The sequence below is a fragment of the Aegilops tauschii genome, chromosome 2, assembly GCF_002575655.3.
Source record: "Aegilops tauschii subsp. strangulata cultivar AL8/78 chromosome 2, Aet v6.0, whole genome shotgun sequence".
NCBI classification, from domain to species: domain Eukaryota; kingdom Viridiplantae; phylum Streptophyta; class Magnoliopsida; order Poales; family Poaceae; genus Aegilops; species Aegilops tauschii.
This window is the reverse complement of record NC_053036.3, coordinates 484,611,600-484,631,676: the sequence shown is the minus strand read 5'-3', so window position 1 is coordinate 484,631,676 and position 20,077 is coordinate 484,611,600. Positions and strand designations below refer to the sequence as shown.

Below are 20,077 nucleotides of genomic sequence, written 5' to 3'. Positions count from 1 at the left end.
TCTTCTTCTTCACCACATCATGTGTGGGTTCAATCCTCTTTTTGGAGCTCCTTGTTAATGAGATTGGTTGAATAGAAGGCTCCTCCTCGTTACCTGATTCATCATAAGAAATAATAGGAGGATATTGGGTAGTCTCTTCCCTTTCATTAGTATTTTCTTCATCTTCTATTTATTTTCTTTTCTTTATGTAGTTGGCAATATAAGGATTTTCAAGGCAATTCACCGCACAATACATATAAATTTCTTCTAGATCAAAATGAAGAATTCTATCAAGGGCAAATTCTGGAATGACCTTAGTTATACGTTTCATTTCTTCATAACCCAAGAGCAAACTAAGTTCATTATGATGTGCAAGGGAAATCAAGTCATCGCAATTTTTAGACACGATATGATCATGAAACAATTCGCATTGGGTACTGAAATGATCATGTTCATTGCAAAGTTCACAAGTACGGCTAAGAAAATTTAAATTTTTAGCACAAACATCTAGCCTTTCTTGCAACAATTTAGTTTCTAAATGCTTTTGCCTCTTGCAATATCTATCTTCCCTATTTGGTGTGTACTTGCAACCCCAATACACTCCACAAAAATCGACATGCTTATAAGAGATATTTTCATCATGACTAGTGCAATCATCATTAGTACTATGGATATTCAAGGAGTTCATACTAACAACATTGCAATCATGCTCATCATTCACATATTTTATTCCAAGCATTCTATGTAATTCTTCTTCTAGTACTTGAGCACAATTTTCCTTCCCATCATTTTCACGAAAGATATTAAAAAGATGAAGCATATGAGGCACCCTTAATTCCATTTTTTTGTAGTTTTCTTTTATAATATAAACTAGTGATAAAACAAGAAACTAACAGATTCGATTGCAAGTTCTAAAGATATACCTTCAAACACTCACCTCCCCGGCAACGGCGCCAGAAACTGCTTGATGTCTACTACGCAACCTTCTTCTTGTAGACGTTGTTGGGCCTCCAAGTGCAGAGGTTTGTAGGACAGTAGCAAATTTCCCTGAAGTGGATGACCTAAGGTTTATCAATCCGTGGGAGGTGTAGGATGAAGATGGTCTCTCTCAAACAACCCTGCAACCAAATAACAAAGAGTCTCTTGTGTCCCCAACACACCCAATACAATGGTAAATTGTATAGGTGCACTAGTTCGGCGAAGAGATGGTGATACTAGTGCAATATGGATGGTAGATATAGGTTTCTGTAATCTGAAAATATAAAAACAGCAAGGTAACTAATGATAAAAGTGAGCACAAACGGTATTGCAATTCTAGGAAACAAGGCCTAGGGTTCATACTTTCACTAGTGCAAGTTATCTCAACAATAATAACATAATTGGATCATATAACTATCCCTCAACATGCAACAAAGAGTCACTCCAAAGTCACTAATAGACGAGAACAAACGAAGAGATTATGGTAGGGTACGAAACCACCTCAAAGTTATTCTTTCCAATCAATCCATTGGGCTATTCCTATAAGTGTCACAAACAGCCCTAGAGTTCGTAGTAAAATAACACCTTAAGACACACATCAACCAAAACCCTAATGTCACCTAGATACTCCAATGTCACCTCAAGTATCCGTGGGTATGATTATACGATATGCATCACACAATCTCAGATTCATCTATTCAACCAACACATAGAACCTCAAAGAGTGCCCCAAAGTTTCTACCGAAGAGTCAGGACGAAAACGTGTGCCAACCCCTATGCATAGGTTAATGGGCGGAACCCACAAGTTGATCACCAAAACATGCATCAAGTGAATCAATAGAATAACCCATTGTCACCATGGTTATCCCACGCAAGACATACATCAAGTGTTCTCAAATCATTAAAGACTCAATCCGATAAGATAACTTCAAAGGGAAAACTCAATCCATTACAAGAGAGTAGAGGGGGAGAAACATCATAAGATCCAACTATAATAGCAAAGCTCGCGATACATCAAGATCGTATCACCTCAAGAACACGAGAGAGAGAGAGAGAGAGAGAGAGATCAAACACATAGCTACTGGTACATACCCTCAGCCCCGAGGGTGAACTACTCCCTCCTCGTCATGGAGAGCGTCGGGATGATGAAGATGGCCACCGGTGAGGGATCCCCCCTTCGGCAGGGTGCCGGAACAGGGTCCCCATTGGTTTTTGGTGGCTACAGAGGCTTGCGGTGGCGGAACTCCCAATCTATTCTGTTCCCCGAAGGTTTTAGGGTATATTGGTATATATAGGAGGAAGAAGTACGTCAGAGGAGCCACGAGGGTGGAGGGCGTGCACAGGGGGGTGGGCGCGCCCCCTGCCTCGTGCCTTCCTCGTTGATTCCCTGACGTGCACTCCAAGTCCCCTGGAATGCTTCCGTTCCAAAAATAACTTTCCCGAAGGTTTCATTCCGTTTGGACTCCGTTTGATATTCCTTTTCTGCGAAACGCTGAAACAAGGGAAAAACAAAAACTGACACTGGGCTTTGGGTTAATAGGTTAGTCCCAAAAATAATATAAAAGTGCATAATAAAGCCCATAAACATCCAAAACAGATAATATAATAGCATGAATACTTCATAAATTATAGATACGTTGGAGACGTATCAACGACTACTCGATAGTTCAGTGTGCCATGCTTTACGGCTTAGAACCGGGACTTCAACGACGTTTTGAACGTCATGGGGCATGTGAGATGTTCCAGGAGTTGAAGTTAATATTTCAAGCAAATGCCCGGATTGAGAGATATGAAGTCTCCAATAAGTTCTACAGCTGCAAGATGGAGGAGAATAGTTCTTTCAGTGAGCATATACTCAGAATGTCTGGGTATAACAATCACTTGATTCAACTGGGAGTTAATCTTCCGGATGATAGCGTCATTGACAGAATTCTTCAATCACTGCCACCAAGTTACAAGAGCTTCGTGATGAACTATAACATGCAAGGGATGGATAAGACAATTCCCGAGCTCTTCGCAATGCTAAAGGCTGCGGAGGTAGAAATCAAGAAGGAGCATCAAGTGTTGATGGTCAATAAGACCGCCAGTTTCAAGAAAAAGGGCAAAGGGAAGAAAAGGGGGAACTTCAAGAAGAACAGCAAACAAGTTGCTGCTCAGGAGAAGAAACCCAAGTCTGGACCTAAGCCTGAGACTGAGTGCTTTTACTTCAAGCAGACTAGTCACTAGAAGCGGAACTGCCCCAAGTATTTGGCCGATAAGAAGGATGGCAAGGTGAAAAAAGGTATATGTGATATACATGTTATTGATGTGTACCTTACCAGAGCTCGCAGTAGCACCTGGGTATTTGATACTGGTTCCGTTGCTAATATTTGCAACTCGAAACAGGGACTACGGATTAAGTGGACACTGGCTAAGGACAAGGTGACGATGCGCGTGGGAAACGGTTCCAAAGTCGATGTGATCGCCGTCGGCACGCTACCTCTACATCTACCTTCGTTATTAGTATTAGACCTAAATAATTGTTATTTGGTGCCAGCGTTGAGCATGAACATTATATCTGGATCTTGTTTAATGCGAGACGGTTATTCATTTAAATCAGAGAATAATGGTTGTTCTATTTATATGAGTAATATCTTTTATGGTCATGCACCCTTCTAGAGTGGTCTATTTTTGATGAATCTCGATAGTAGTGATATCAATTCATAATGTTGAAGCCAAAAGATGCAGAATTGATAATGATAGTGCAACTTATTTGCGGCACTGCCGTTTGGGTCATATTGGTGTAAAGCGCATGAAGAAACTCCATACTGATGGACTTTTGGAATCACTTGATTATGAATTACTTGGTACTTGCAAACCATGCCTCATGGGCAAGATGACTAAAACGCCGTTCTCCGGAACTATGGAGCGAGCAACTGATTTATTGGAGATCATACATACTGATGGATGTGGTCCAATGAATGTTGAGGCTCATGGCGGGTATCGTTATTTTCTCACCTTCACAGATGATTTAAGTAGATATGGGTATATCTACTTAATGAAACATAAGTCTGAAACATTTGAAAAGTTCAAAGAATTTCAGAGTGAAGTTGGAAATCATCGTAACAAGAAAATAAAGTTTCTACGATCTGATCGTGGAGGAGAATATTTGAGTTACGAGTTTGGTCTACATTTGAAACAATGCGGAATAGTTTCGCAACTCACGCCACCCGGAACACCACAACATAATGGTGTGTCCGAACGTCGTAATCGTACTTTACTAGATATGGTGCGATCTATGATGTCTCTTACTGATTTACCGCTATCGTTTTGGGGTTATGCTTTAGAGACGGCCGCATTCACGTTAAATAGGGCACCATCAAAATCCATTGAGAAGACGCCTTATGAACTGTGGTTTGGCAAGAAACCAAAGTTGTCGTTTCTTAAAGTTTGGGGTTGCAATGCTTATGTGAAAAAGCTTCAACCTGATAAGCTCGAACCCAAATCGGAGAAATGTGTCTTCATAGGATACCCAAAGGAAACTGTTGGGTACACCTTCTATCACAGATCCGAAGGCAATACATTTGTTGCCAAGAATGGATCCTATCTAGAGAAGGAGTTTCTTTCGAAAGAAGTGAGTGGGAGGAAAGTAGAACTTGATGAGGTAACTGTACCTGCTCCCTTATTGTAAAGTAGTTCATCACAGAAACCGGTTCCTGTGACGTCTATACCAATTAATGAGGAAATTAATGATGATGATCATGAAACTTCAGATCAAGTTGTTACTGAACCTCGTAGGTCAACCAGAGTAAGATCCACACCAGAGTGGTACGGTAATCCTGTAATGGAGGTTATGTTACTAGACCATGACGAACCTACGAACTATGAAGAAGCGATGGTGAGCCCAGATTTCACAAAATGGCTTGAGGCCATGAAATCTGAGATGGGATCCATGTATGAGAACAAAGTGTGGACTTTGGTTGACTTGCCCGATGATCGGCAGGCCATCGAGAATAAATGGATCTTCAAGAAGAAGACTGACGCTGACGGTAATGTTACTGTCTATAAAACTCGACTTGTTGCAAAAGGTTTTCGACAAGTTCAAGGGGTTGACTACGATGAGACTTCCTCACCCGTAGCGATGCTTAGTCTGTCTGAATCATGTTAGCAATTGCCGCATTTTATGATTATGAAATTTGGCAAATGGATGTGAAAACTGCATTCCTGAATGGATTTCTGGAAGAAGAGTTGAATATGATGCAACCGGAAGGTTTTTTCGATCCAAAGGGAGCTAACAAAGTGTGAAAGCTCCAGGGATCCATTTATGGACTGGTGCAAGCCTCTTGGAGTTGGAATAAACGTTTTGATAGTGTGATCAAAGCATATGGTTTTATACAGACTTTTGGAGAAACCTGTATTTACAAGAAAGTGAGTGGGAGCTCTGTAGCATTTCTGATATTATATGTGGATGACATATTGTTGATCAGAAATGATATAGAATTTCTGGATAGCATAAAGGGATATCTGAATAAGAGTTTTTCAATGAAGGACCTCGGTGAAGCTGCTTATATTTTGGGCATCAAGATCTATATAGATAGATCAAGAAGCTTGATAGGACTTTCACAAAGCACATACCTTGACAAAGTTTTGAAGAAGTTCAAAATGGATCAAGCAAAGAAAGGGTTCTTGCATGTGTTACAATGTGTGAAGTTGAGTAAGACTCAATGCCCGACCACTGCAGAAGATAGAGAGAAAATGAAAGATGTTCCCTATGCTTCAGCCATAGGCTCTATCATGTAAGCAATGTTGTGTACCAGACCTGATGTGTGCCTTGCTATTAGTTTAGCAGGGAGGTACCAAAGTAATCCAGGAGTCGATCACTGGACAGCGGTCAAGAACATTCTGAAATACTTGAGAAGGACTAAGGATATGTTTCTCGTTTATGGAGGTGACAAAGAGCTCGTCGTAAATGGTTACGTCGATGCAAGCTTTGACACTGATCTGGACGATTCTAAATCGCAAATCGGATACGTGTTTATATTGAACGGTGGAGCTGTCAGTTGGTGTAGTTCTAAACAAAGCATCGTAGCGGGATCTACATGTGAAGCGGAGTACATAGCTGCTTCGGAAGCAGCAAATGAAGGAGTTCATATCCAATCTAGGTGTCATACCTAGTGCATCGGGTCCAATGAAAATCTTTTGTGACAATACTGGTGCAATTGCTTTGGCAAAGAAATCCAGATTTCACAAAAGAACCAAGCACATCAAGAGACGCTTCAACTCCATCCGGGATCAAGTCCAGGTGGGAGACATAGAGATTTGCAAGATACATACGGATATGAATGTTGCAGACCCGTTGACTAAGCCTCTTCGACGAGCAAAACATGATCAGCACCAAGACTCAATGGGTGTTAGAATCATTACTGTGTAATCTAGATTATTGACTCTAGTGCAAGTGGGAGACTGAAGGAAATATGCCCTAGAGGCAATAATAAAGTTATTATTTATTTCCTTATATCATGATAAATGTTTATTATTCATGCTAGAATTGTATTAACTGGAAACATAATACATGTGTGAATACATAGACAAACATAGTGTCACTAGTATGCCTCTACTTGACTAGCTAGTTAATCGAAGATGGTTATGTTTCCTAACCATAGACATGAGTTGTCATTTGATTAACGGGATCACATCATTAGGAGAATGATGTGATTGACTTGACCCATTCCGTTGGCTTAGCACTTGATCGTTTAGTATGTTGCTATTGCTTTCTTCATGACTTATACATGTTCCTATGACTATGAGATTATGCAACTCCCGTTTACCGGAGGAACACTTTGTGTGCTATCAAACGTCACAACGTAACTGGATGATTATAAAGGTGCTCTACAGGTGTCTCCGAAGGTACTTGTTGGGTTGGCGTATTTCAAGATTAGGATTTGTCACTCCAGTTGTCGGAGAGGTATCTCTGGGCCCACTCGGTAATGCACATCACTATAAGCCTTGCAAGCATTGCAACTAATGAGTTAGTTGCAGGATGATGTATTACAGAACGAGTAAAGAGACTTGCCGGTAACGAGATTGAACTAGGTATTGAGATACCGACGATCGAATCTCGGGCAAGTAACATACCGATGACAAAGGGAACAACGTATGTTGTTATGCGGTTTGACCGATAAAGATCTTCGTAGAATATGTGGGAGCCAATATGAGCATCCAGGTTCCGCTACTGGTTATTGACCGGAGATGTGTCTCGGTCATGTCTACATAGTTCTCGAACCCGTAGGGTCCGCACGCTTAAAGTTCGATGACGGTTATATTATGAGTTTATGTGTTTTGATGTACCGAAGGTAGTTCGGAGTCCCGAATGCGATCACGGACATGACGAGGAGTCTCGAAATGGTCGAGACATGAAGATTGATATATTGGACGACTATATTCGGACACCGGAATGGTTCCGGGGGTCATCGGATATATACCGGAGTACCGGGGGTTACCGGAACCCCCCCCCCCCCCCCCCCCAGGTTACTGGGTCTCATGGGCCCAAGTGGTGGAAGAGGAGAGGCGGCCAAGGGGCAGCCGCGCGCCCCTCCTCCCAAGTCTGAATTGGACAAGGAGGGGGGCGCCCCCCCTTTCCTTTCCCCCTCTCTCTCCTTCCCTCTCCTCTCCTACTCCAACATGGAAGGGGGGAGTCCTACTCCCGGTGGGAGTAGGACTCCTCATGGGGCGCGCCAAGGGTGGCCGGGCCCCTCCCTCCTCCACTCCTTTATATACGGGGAGGGAGGCACCCCCTAGAGACACAACAATTGATCCATTGGATCTCTTAGCCGTGTGCGGTGCCCCCCTCCATCATAATCCACCTCGGTCATATCGTAGCGGTGATTAGGCGAAGCCCTGCGTCGGTAGAACATCATCATCGTCACCATGCCGTCGTGCTGATGGAACTCTCACTCAAAGCTCGGCTGGATCGGAGTTCGAGGGACGTCATCGAGTTGAACGTGTGTTGAACTCGGAGGTGCCGTGCGTTCGGTACTTGATCGGTCGGATCGTGAAGACATACGACTACATCAACCGTGTTGTGCTAACGCTTCCGCTTTCGGTCTACGAGGGTACGTGGACACACTCCCCTCTCGTTGCTATGCATCACCATGATTTTGCGTGTGCGTAGGAATTTTTTTGAAATTACTACGTTCCCTAACAGCGCGTTCAAGTACCAGGACGGCAAACGCCAAGACATCTGACATGATGGCAAAAGCTATGACCCTAAAGGCAGCCAGTCCACACCAGGTATATTTTCCAAACCCATAACTCGGTAAATGTCGTCTTTTAAGGTTTTAGCTCTTGCTTCGGACTCACATCTGCTTAAAGTGGCGTCAGATAGTCATGTGCTGTTGGGTAATGCTAATGTGACTCCACTAGAAATGCCTGATCGCTTCCGTGCGCAAGAATTGGTCCAAGCGCAGGTGACAGAGAGTGTCGCGAAGCGGGATATCGCCCGCACGTTGGCGGCCGAGGCACGCGTGGCTGCGTCTGACGTCCCTGCCAGGGAGAGGGCAGTGACGTCAACTCGCGGTCGCGCATCACGCGGTCGGGGAAGTGGCCGTTGCCGCGGTAGAGGGAGAGGTCGATCGACTAGACACCGGTGGAGGGGGCGGGGGCCCGATCCCCCATTGGGGCACAATGAGAGGCTTATTTTGGAACTTGCGGGGGTTCGGCCAACTTGACAGGAGGCGTCAGTTGATCGAGTATATCCGCGAGCAACGGATGGAGTTTGTGGGTTTACAGGAAACATTCAGGACTTCCTTCTCCCAACTCGAACTTGACTCATTAGGAGGAATGACACGCTTTAGGTGGGAATGGCTTCCATCTTGAGGGCGCTCTGGAGGCATCTTCCTCGGCCGGAGTTCCGAGGCGTTTGAAATAATCCAGTTTTCTAGAGGGGAATTCTTCCTTGCCGTAGAGGTCATTCAAAAGAACAACCGTTTCCAGTGGGAGCTGCAGGTGGTGTACGGCCCCGTTGATCATGCTCGCTCGGCGGACTTTTTGAGGAAAATACAAGACAAGATTTCTATAGCCACTTGCCCAATTGTGATTAGGGGGACTTCAACTTGCTTCGCAGTTCGGCAGATAATAGAAATCTACACATTAATAACCACCGCCTTGTGGTGATGTTTAATGATTGGGCGGCGAACCTTGAGCTCATTGAACTACAGAGAAATAGTGCCAGGTTTACCTGGACTAACAATCAAAATGACTATTAGCCTCGGGTGGCAGGCTTGTGCTCATTAATGATTGTCTTACGAATATCTCGATGTTTATTATGGGTTTCTATTTGCTTCGAGATGGCATACATGAGAAGATGGATAGGGTGAGATCCAGATTTTTTTTGGGGCTAAAGAGCAGGGCAAACAAAGGTACCCCATGGTTAAATGGGAACATACTTGCACTCCTAAGGAGCGAGATGGATTAGGGTGATCAACACCAGAGTGATGAATTGGTGCCTCATTGCGAAATGGGCATGGAAAATTCTGATCGGGCAAGGTGGCCTATGGCTCGATATCTTTAGAAAGAAATATTTGACGGAAGGGGGGACGGACTTCCGCCGAAGCATTAAACTGTCCCATTTTGCAAAAGGGATCAGGAAGGTGCAATCTCTGCTGAGACTAGGGACACGTTTTCAGGTGAAAGGCGGGCGGGTGGCCTTGTTTTGGCAGGATACTTGGTGTGGGGAGGAGCCGTTGGGGGTTCGCTTCCCGGCATTGTTCGCCATCGCCGAGCGGCCGGAGGCCAGAGTGATGGAAGCTTGGAGTAATGGTCGCTGGCTACCACGTTTCCGACGCCTTCTAGGCCCGGTGGAGTCCAGAGAATGGGAGCAGCTGAGTCTCGATCTGGCTGGCTGCAGGATCTCCCACGACAGGGACGAGGTGACCTGGTCGCTTGCGCCATCCGGAGAGTTCTCGACAGGATCCCTGTACAAGGAGATTTTTCGATCGGCGCAGCCGTGTGACTTGAGTGGGCTTTGGAAGGCGAGAATGCCAACAAAAATAAAAATCTTCCGTTGGCAACTAGTGAGAAATAGGATCCCTATTGGGGATCAAGTGCAGAAACGCAATGGCCCGGGTGACGGCAAGTGCGTGTGGTGTGGCGAGGATGAAACAAGTGATCATATCATTTTTCGGTGCATCGTTGCTAGATTTGCGTGGAGTGTGCTCCGTGCGGCCACTGGCTGCGCATGGAACCCGGGATCGGTAGTAGATGTGTTCCAGTTGATCAACAACACACATGGGCAAGAGCGTAGACCGGCTTGGGTGGGGTTTGGGGCGATAGCCTGGGCCCAGTGGACTACTCGTAATAAAGCGCTAATAGAGGGAAAATTCTTTAAGCACCCAGCTGATGTTATATACAACCTGGTTATCTTTTTGCAGCTACGGAAGCTTCTGGCAAGACCCTCAGAGCAAGGAAAGGTGGAGCAGCTCGCAGGCAGCCTCCAGGCCAGGTGTGCTGAGCTACGACGGGTGCGAAGGCGGGATCACACCGGTGCGGGGACCGCCCAGCCTTCCACACCCATGTAGGCGGAATATGCACGCTGCGTCGTGGCATCGGACCTGTATGGTCATGTATCCCTAGTTTCCCGTTTAGACTCCTTTCCTTTTGTGGCCTGAACCTCTGCCGTGTGTGTGACTGTGTGTAAGGGCCTCAGTTTAAGGCCGGACATGTGCCTCCGCTCTAAAAAAAATCTTGAATGTGTGACAACTTTTGAAATTCAACAACTTGACAAAAGATCATTCCAAAACATATAGGTAAAATCTTAACACAACTTTGCAGTTTGTATCAAAATTAGAGAAAAGAGGAGACGCGTAGGGCATCGGTTACTGTTGGCCGTTGGCCTTCTGTTCGGCGGCACCGCAGCAGTGTCGGATGGCGCGACGGCATCCAGCGGTCGCAAGTCCCGTCCAGTTCCCCTTCCGCCATCGCCTGGCTGCAAAGCAATCGCCGCCGAGCCACCGATTCAGTCGTCCCGAAAAGATAAATCGCACAGCCGCAGAGGAATCAGATGGAAAGCGGAGAGATTAGGGAATGGCAGAAGTCACGGAACGTATGTACACGTACTGCGCTAGGGGCCTAGGGCTGTCTTTTCATCTAACATCTCTCAGATCGATCCACGCGAGGATGGACAGCGCGTATGGCTCGAGGCCTTGAGCGGACCAGGCCCAGGAAGGCCGAATGGAGTGTTTTCAGCCCTCAGACCACACACAGATGCAACGAATGGCCCAAAACTGATCTCATTTTTCGGACTATTCATACACGTATATGGCCCTAAATCGGGGGGCCTCGATTTTGGGGGCCCTGTGCGAGCGCACAGCTCGCACAGGCCCTTGGACGACCCTGTCTCCATGGCTCATATAGATGCATGAGATCTACAAACCATATGGCATGCCAACGAATAGATTCTCTCTACGGTTAAAAACAAGATACTTTGCATTGCCGGGAGTTATCTTAAGACAAACCAGACTACTGATCTATTTAAAAAAACGTACTAGTGATCTCAAAAAATGAAGCACTGCATTTACCATAAATATTCATCACACATTATATCCTCTCCTCAGCAGGCCACTCATCTGTTTAACTTACATCATAGAAGTTCTACTGGGTACCTACCACTATCAAGTCATGCAATTGCAATTTTTGGTAACAACATGGCAGCTCTATAAGAACGCTACCAAACATCGACTTTGAAGAAATGCAACGAAAAACAATATTATCACTTATCAGCACATCTTAGGCCTTCTGAAGTACACTACTCTTCACTTTCTGGACATTCTGTTCAGCAGAAAGGCAGAGGCTCACCATTCCACTCCTCAAGGCACTCGAGCAGCGCATCGATGAGCTTGCCCTTGTTCATGGCAATGAACACCTTGTTCACCTCTTCACCGGGAGACCGTGTCTTCTCCCCAGTCAAATACTCAGTTCCCAACTCCTTGCGCGCGAACCAATAGAGCGGGTAGGACCTACATTCGCTGATATGGTTCTGTTGTACAGCAGTGCCATTCTCCACGACACTCCGGGCAGACTCGACCTCCCTTGGCAGCACTGCACGGAGCTCCTGCTCAAAGGTGGCAAACTTGGCAAACGCTGATGTCTCCACATCGCGCTCGGCCTCACCATTGGCCAATGTGTGATCCACAAGAACTGCAAGCATCTTCTGCATGTGTGGATAGTTGGTGCTGCAAGGGTCGTCCGCGTATGCGAACCCGCAGATAGTTGGTGCGCGCATTGTGGAGATGGGCATTGTTATTGGTGCTCAATGTCTTTCTAGCCACCGTCTTTACACAGCTCTTGACAGCATTCTTGACATTCTCCTCGAGGTGGCGGAGGTCGACAGCCTCACACAGCGCGACCAAGAATGTCGACAACATGAGCTTGAGTATGTCAATGGCCTCGGCGGTCTTCCTGGAGGAAATGACCGAGAGAGTTGACATCTTGATTGTGCTGCTCCGCGCTCTGGGCATGGTTGGTCACAGGGTTGCCCAAGAATTGAAGCTCGGAGCAATGTGAGGCCATGGCAATCTCGGCACCGGGTGGTGACTGCGCACAGGTGCTCGGTGGCAGCAAGATGGTTGGTGCGGGGACGAGAGGTACTCCCACGTCTTCCATTCAAGTTGAACGCCAGGTGCTCGACCGTTTGTGCAGGCAGATGCACAACCACATGGTCGACTCGTTTCTCCTTCCTCCTTTCCGGAGGAGTGGTATTTCCGCAGACACAAGATGATTGTTAGCTATAATGTATTATTATAGCTATTGAACATAGTATTTGCCCATGTCGATATAATCAGAATAAGATTCATGTGGGTGGGCCTTACCTCCATTTTCTGTTAATCATGCAATAGCAAGAAGAAGAAGAAGAAGAAGAAGAAGAAGAAGAAGAAGAAGAAGAAGAGGCAAAGTGAGGACGCAAATTTTTGGCTCCTGGGTGCTCCACCCCACTATATGAACATTAAATTCAAAAAAATATCAGAAAATTTAAAAAAAACTCGGATTTTGGGATATCAAACCTGGGTGTCCAATCTACTCCCGTGCGATGTTCCGCGAAAAAATGGCATTCGTGATACTCTCAGTAGAAAAGACAAAAAATCATATGTACAAAAAAACTGTTTGGGTGGATCGTAGGTCGGACTGATTTTCTTCGTCACTGATACATTTTTTGGTATCTTTTCATGAAACTTCACACGGGAGTAGATTGGGCATCCATGTTTGATATCCCAAAATTTCAGATTTTTTCGAATCTTCCTGTTATTTTTTGAAGTTGGTATTCATATAGGGAGTGGAGCACCCATGAGCTCCTGTGCATTTTCCGGCAAAGCGAGTAGTGTTCTCCTATTGGTGCACTGCCGCATTGGACTGGAGTGGCGTCTGTCTGCTGCATTCTACAGCCTGTTGCTGAAGGTAGCTTTACCTAATTGGTGCAAGAAACGCTGTACTTCGAGATATGAACGTGCAACTTGTACTATGTTCGATGAGATTTTGCACTATAAATAATATGAAAGTAAGGAGGAAGGATACTTTCTCTGTAAAAAAAGAGTTTTCTAAATGGTAACTTGTACCAATAAGAGGTAATATCACTAGTAGTGTTTAACCTTGTCACCAATGTTCACTTTAGTGCCTAAACTTGAAAAATACGATGAACTGGTTCTAGAACTTGACACGAGAGTGCAAATACGGTGCTTATCCAACCTGCGGACGTATAATGTGCTACGTGGCACCATATTTTGATTAGCATTAATGTGAGTCTCCATGACCAATGGGCCCCACATGTCAAAATAAAGAGAAATTAAACGATAAAAACAGTCCCCGCCAGGAATCTAACTTACAAAGCCAAGCTAGCTAGCGCCGACCCATACCAATTCATTACTCATGCTTTCGTGTCAACTAAAGAATATTTATTATTTTTAATATTTAACGTTTTTATAAATGTATACATCAGGTAAAGTTATCACCAATGAATATTAATAAAAATGTTTGTATCCACAATTTTGTACAATGTAAATACAAGCCATGAGGTACTTTTTCTTACATTTACTAAATACTTAGTAGTTTGGTACTTCCTCCGTTCCTTGACCTTTTAGCTATTTCAAAATATTGACTACATACATATTGAAATGTGTGAACATGCATACTAAAATGTGTCTAGGTACATAGGAATCAAGAAAAAGCTAAAAGGTCTTATATTAGGGAATGGATGGAGTATTAACTAATTTATTTCAATATAATCCGCATGTAAATGAGTGAATATTTTTAAAACTTACAAGGACATTTTTTTAATAAGTTATTTTATTCATACGTATAATATTTATAACACATAAATACTCAAAATTTATTTACTGTAATATTAGTTTACGAAACTGTTACCAATTTCTAAAAAAGATTTAACATGTGCGAAATGGGCTGCACTGATTACAGTCCATTTCAAAGCCACGAATGTGTTCCTACGGAAGACCTTTGGCAGGCCTTTGCTAGCCCCACATCGCAAGTCCGAGTCATAGTGGCTCCAATTTTTGACGTTGATTTTGGGTCCCACTAATCATAGAGACATACATATAGCAAGCCATCTGTTGAAAGTGAGTCCCATGTACATGCTAAACAAAATACGGTGCACGTCAGTGCATTATATGTCTGCGGATTGGATTAGCACCGTATTTGCACGCTTGTGCCAAGTTCTAGAACCATTTGGACGTATTTTTCAAGTTCATGCACTAAAGTGAACATTGGTGACAAGTTTAAGCACCACTGATGATATTACCTCTACCAATAATATTTAGGTCACATGGAGCAAGAAGTGCTTATGTGTGCCCACCTATATTGCGTGTGCATGGCGCCTATATTGCATGTGCGTGGGCTTATGAACTACACTTCGCCCAAAGTAATCGTTAATGGACTAATGGCCGGCTAGTTAAAATTAGCCCAGCATGATAAATAAATACATCCATGCACACGTACGTCAAGCGCGTACAAATACATGACCAAATACCCGTATACCGGCCGGCACGCCGGCAGATACACGAACAGTACCCGCCACGCTTGTTATGGATTGGGGTGCGCGTGTTTGGATGGATATGCTGGCATCGGGTGTAACATACCTTTGTGAGCTATCCTAAAAAAATACCTTTGAGCTTGTACGAGGCTGCTTAGGCATGGAATCAAATAGAGTATTTAGAAAGTAAAGATCTGGATGCGCCCAATAGGCAAGCGAACATCTCGTACGGCACGGCATGAGAGAAAAAAAGGAAAGTAAATCTCACGGACGTGTACATCGCTCCGGCTGGGCAACCTTAATCTCTCCACGCCTATAAATAAAGGCAGAAGTTCTCGACCAGGGCGGCAAAAAACAACCCCATGCAGGGCACGAAGCGAAGACATGCCCGTCGCGGCGGCGTCTACGGAACAAAGGAGAGAAGGAACGCAGCGCAGGAGGTGACAGCGCGCCCGTGGCCGCGCGTTCGCCAACACACGAAGCTCAGGAGGAAGAAGCTGGCCACGGCGAGCTGCAGGCGCCGAGGAGATGAAGAAACGGGAGAGAGCTCCGCTGACTAATTATTTTGTTACTATGTCTTTCAGTGCTACGTGAGAAGGCCAGGCAAAGACTGGAGGCAGAGGAGACAAGGAGACCGCCAACCCCAGAGGATTTAGAGGGAGGTGCCGCCTCGCCGGCCGCGTCCGACTGACGCGTCGTGGTGCCGAGCACGTTGCCGAGATGACGGTTGTGCATTGCAATGGATAGCAACTGCATGCATGCATCTATGGTACGCATAATACTTTTTTTAAGCAGGTTCACCGCGACGTCGATCGCACGGAGGGAAAGAGACGCGCCGAGGTGGCAGCGTCGAGCAAGAGAAAGGAGGCGAGAACACATCCATGAGAGCCAGCAACAAGCACACATCCGCAGGCTCCCGCACGCACAGAGAAGACGAGGAGACGCGCCCCTGGCCACAACGTCGAGGATATCGGAGGGTGCACCCATGCGGCGACGCGTACGCCAAGGGGATGCAGCGACGACATCCTCACACGGAAGCAGAGCATCGAAAAGAAGATGAACGTGCCCGCGGGAGGACTTTTGGCGGTGCAATAATCTTTCTTTTTCTATGTGTTATCATCTATTTTGCAGAATGACCTCCGCACGACGCGCCTAGCAGAAGTGGCCAAGGACGATGCAGCACTCTTCTCATAGTTGAGGAGGCGAACGACACGGCCAACGGAGGTGGCCGCGGATGAAGAGGCGCTCTTCTCGTACCAGGTGCTATCGAGGCGGCGGACACACGCCCGGCGGTGGTGGCCGCGGACGTAGCGGCACTCTTCCTTGTACCAGATGCAATGAAGACGGCGGACGACGACGCAGGACAAGGAGCCTGCATCAACAACGCCAGGCCCATCGCCAACATCATCAACCCAGTGCCGCGGAGGATTGCGGTGTGGAGCTCGCAAGGAGGACGTAGGTGTGGCGCTCGTTGGGGACGCCATCGACGTCTGCTTCGTCAAGATGGAGCCTGGAGGCGTGGAGGCTCGCGAGGATGCCGCCGCCTTGCCGCGGTGGATGGACGAAGCTCGCTAGGACGACCCATGCCGTCTTCTTCATCAAGCTGGCGCCACGAAGGACGAAGGTGTGGAGGCTCGCAAGGATGTCGCCGCCATGCCGCGTTGGATGGCGACACCGAGCTCGCTAGGACAACGCCCATCATCAACATCAACAAGCTGGTGCTGTGGTGGACGGAGTCGTGGAGCTCGCAGGACGACACCACCGATGTCTACCTCATCAAGACGGAGTCCGCGACGCGGAGTCCATGAAGATGACACATGCCCCCGGTGCTGCCCGCAACACGGAGCCCGCGATACGAAGAAGATGGTGCTACGCGATGACACGTCTTCACCGACCCTTACCACGATCATGCGATGTGTTTCCTTTGTCTTGGTGGACCACCGAATACGATGTCCAGCCGAGACGAGGTGCACTCTTCATGGCGTACAGGTCTCGGCGTACAGGCAGTGTGCCCCTTGTCTTAGCAGACCACCGAATACGGCGTCTAGCTAGAACGGGGTATCAACCACGCCCTTCCATGATGTCACCTTTCTTCGGCACCGCGATGCTTTGCCCTTGTCTTGTTGGACCACCGAATACAGCGTCCAAACGAGACGAGGTGCACCCTTCATTGCATCAGGTCTCGTTTGTCGTACGGGTGGCGTGATCCTTGTCTTAGCAGACCACCGAATACGGCGTCTAGTTGAGACGGGGCATCAACCACGCCCCTCCGTGATGTCACCTTTCTTCGGCCCCGCGGTGTGATCCTTGTTTTGGCAGACCACCGAATACGGCGTCTAGCCAAGACGAGGCATACACCGCGCCCCTCCAAGATGTTACCTTTCACGGCCTCGTGAGGCGGAGTCTTTGTCTTCACAAACCGCCGTAACCCCGGCGTGTAGTCGAGACGAGGCGTCAACCACACCGGCCATGCCGATGCGAGCGTGCGTTGGTTTTACACTGACGCCGGTCTCCATAAAAGAATACTCCCGCGAGGCAACCCTTTGCATACCCCGATGAAGCCGCTACATCGTCAGGAAGTCCGAGCCAAGCAGGACCCATGCTACTCCAACACCAACTACATCAACGCTGTCAAGACTGACGAGGCATGACAGCAAGGGCGAACGTGGCTAGCACAGAGCCATGTTTTAAGCGGCACGTGTACCGACGAGGACACGGGCTTTACCGCTGCCCACACTTACACACACCACCATCATCATGCATGGAGAACGCAAGGCGAAGACGACGAAGATGACCGCACGGCTTAATCGGAGGTGTCTCGCGGAGTAACCCGCGGGAGTAATTAATCGGGAGCTTTCCGAGGCCTCGGGAATCAAGAGACCGCAATCGCTATAGTTAGGCTGGCCGCGCTAGTAGGCCACGGAGCGCATATGTAAAGGGAACTTGTAATTTTGTTTCTCCGATGAGAGATAAATAAAGTGCATGTTTTCCCATGTTTATTTGTATACTTAGTACACTGGCATGCCCGCAACGTTTTATTTCTCCTGGAGCGTAGAGAGATAATTATACAATAACCAACGTTATTTTTATCATTTCTCGTGTCAAACATACTAATATAAGCATGTCCTCTTGTCGACATTGGAACATTTAAAACAAGCGGGGCAGTTGCATAACATCTACTCTACTACTGGAGTAGTATAAAACTGGAGTACAAGAGAAGAAACCTTAGAAAACAGTGACACGGTCCTTGCCTTGACAAAGCAGCCTCGTTGGTTCCTCCAAAGCGAGTGGGGCTCTGCTACCATCCACTGTGAGTTTGTTTATCTGCCACTGATCCATAGGCCTTTCACTACTAGTAGTATTTTCTTCGGGGTGCGACGAACCCCACATGTCCTATTAAAATTCAGGGCCGCACATGGTCATATGGTTTTGATTGAACTCGTGACCTTCAGTATTTCCTAATGCAATTTGACGCTTTCATGCTGTCTTCAGGACATTACGAAATTAATTTGTTTGGAAGAACAGTTCTGTTTAAAACGAGACAGTCCACCGGTCAGTCCTGCCAGGGCGGTCCGTCAGTCAAGAGTCTCGCGGCACGAGCTGGGCGGTGATCAAAATCACAATGTAGTATTTTCTTCCTTTAGCAAGCACCACTGATCTAAAGAAATTGGGTGGTGCTTCGTGGTCTTCCCTGCTATTCCATTCGCAAGTGAGTAAATGACGAGGGATATTCCGGTCTGAATGTAAAGCCATCATATTCTGATGGGTACGGGTCATTCTGCGCTCTGCACTGCCGCCGTGTGAAGATCCATTCTCACTTTCTTAGTGAACGCTTGACTTGCCAGACTTTGACTACTGTGCTCAGTGGAAACTCTGGAATCATTTCCTAGAACGCTGTACGCTGGAAATTGGGGCAATGTTCTCTTCTCATTTTCAAAGTTGGAAAATGGGATGATGTTTATGGGTAACTGCAAAGAATTTCAGTGGTGCAGTGGCTGCACTGAAGACTCTCTCGACCGTGACTGCAGGTGAGCCCGAAACATGTGGCTGGTCTCCCGTTCAAAATCAGTCCTGTAGGCTGCTTCGGAATTTTTGGATTACTCGATCAGGTCCAGGTCGAAAACTGACGGGCGTCCTCTCTGGCCGGGGTCGTTCGTTCAGTCTGTCGACTCCGACAGCTTCACCACGAGGCAGGAGCGAAAACGGAAGGAAACAGGGGAATTCACGGCCGGTGTTCTCGTCGTCGTCGGTCATCCGCGTGCACACCGTTGGGGTCGTTTTTGCGTCGGAATGTCGACCAGATCTTTTTGAGGTCAAGTCGTTGGTCACACGGAGACATGCGCCTCTAAAAATAGTTAGTGGGTCCGTCGGATGCATTCATACACGGCAGATTCTCGTTTCTGGTCCAGTCTATCCAAAAAAAAGCTATACATTTCTTTTTTTTCCGGGGAGAAAAAGATATTTGTTGAAGAACTTTTTTTTCAGAAATTTTTTCAATTTATTCATCTTTAATCATGGCAGTACAACGAATATCAGAAATAAAAATTACATCCAGATTTGTAGACCACCTAGCGACGAGTACAAGCACTGAAGCTAGCCGAAGGCGCGCTGCCGTCATCGCCCCTCCATCACCGGAGTCGGCCACAACTTATTGTAGTAGACAGCCGGAAAGTCGTCGTGCTAAGGCCACATAAGACCAGCACCCCAGAACAACAACCGCCGCCGATGAAAAATAACGTACATCGATCAGAAGAATCCAAACCGAAGACACACGAACGTAGACGAACAACGACGTGATCCGAGCAAATCCATCAAAGATAGATCTGCCGGAGACACACCTTCACACGCCCACCAACGATGATAGACGCATCGCCGGAACGGAGGCTAGGCGGGGAGACCTTTATTCCATCTTCAGGTAGCCGCGGCCGTTTCGTCTCCCTGAGCAGGACACAAACCCTAACAAGATTGAAAAAACGACTAAAAAGAAGCCCTCTCGCCGGTCCTTGTCAGGATCCACCGCTCCTAAATGGCCCTACGGCCATCGGAGACGAGGCGGACCTGCGCCAGCGCCGGCGAGAGGCACGAATTCTAACTTTCTTTCCTGGAGGA

The 20,077-nt window shown here is 46.7% G+C and overlaps 1 pseudogene; it reads right to left on the bottom strand.

The window, feature by feature from the left end:
* Nucleotides 1-11,764: 11,764 nt before the first annotated feature.
* LOC109767409 (phenylalanine ammonia-lyase-like) lies at nucleotides 11,765-12,594 on the bottom strand (annotated as a pseudogene).
* Between the last annotated feature and the right edge of the window lie 7,483 nt (nucleotides 12,595-20,077).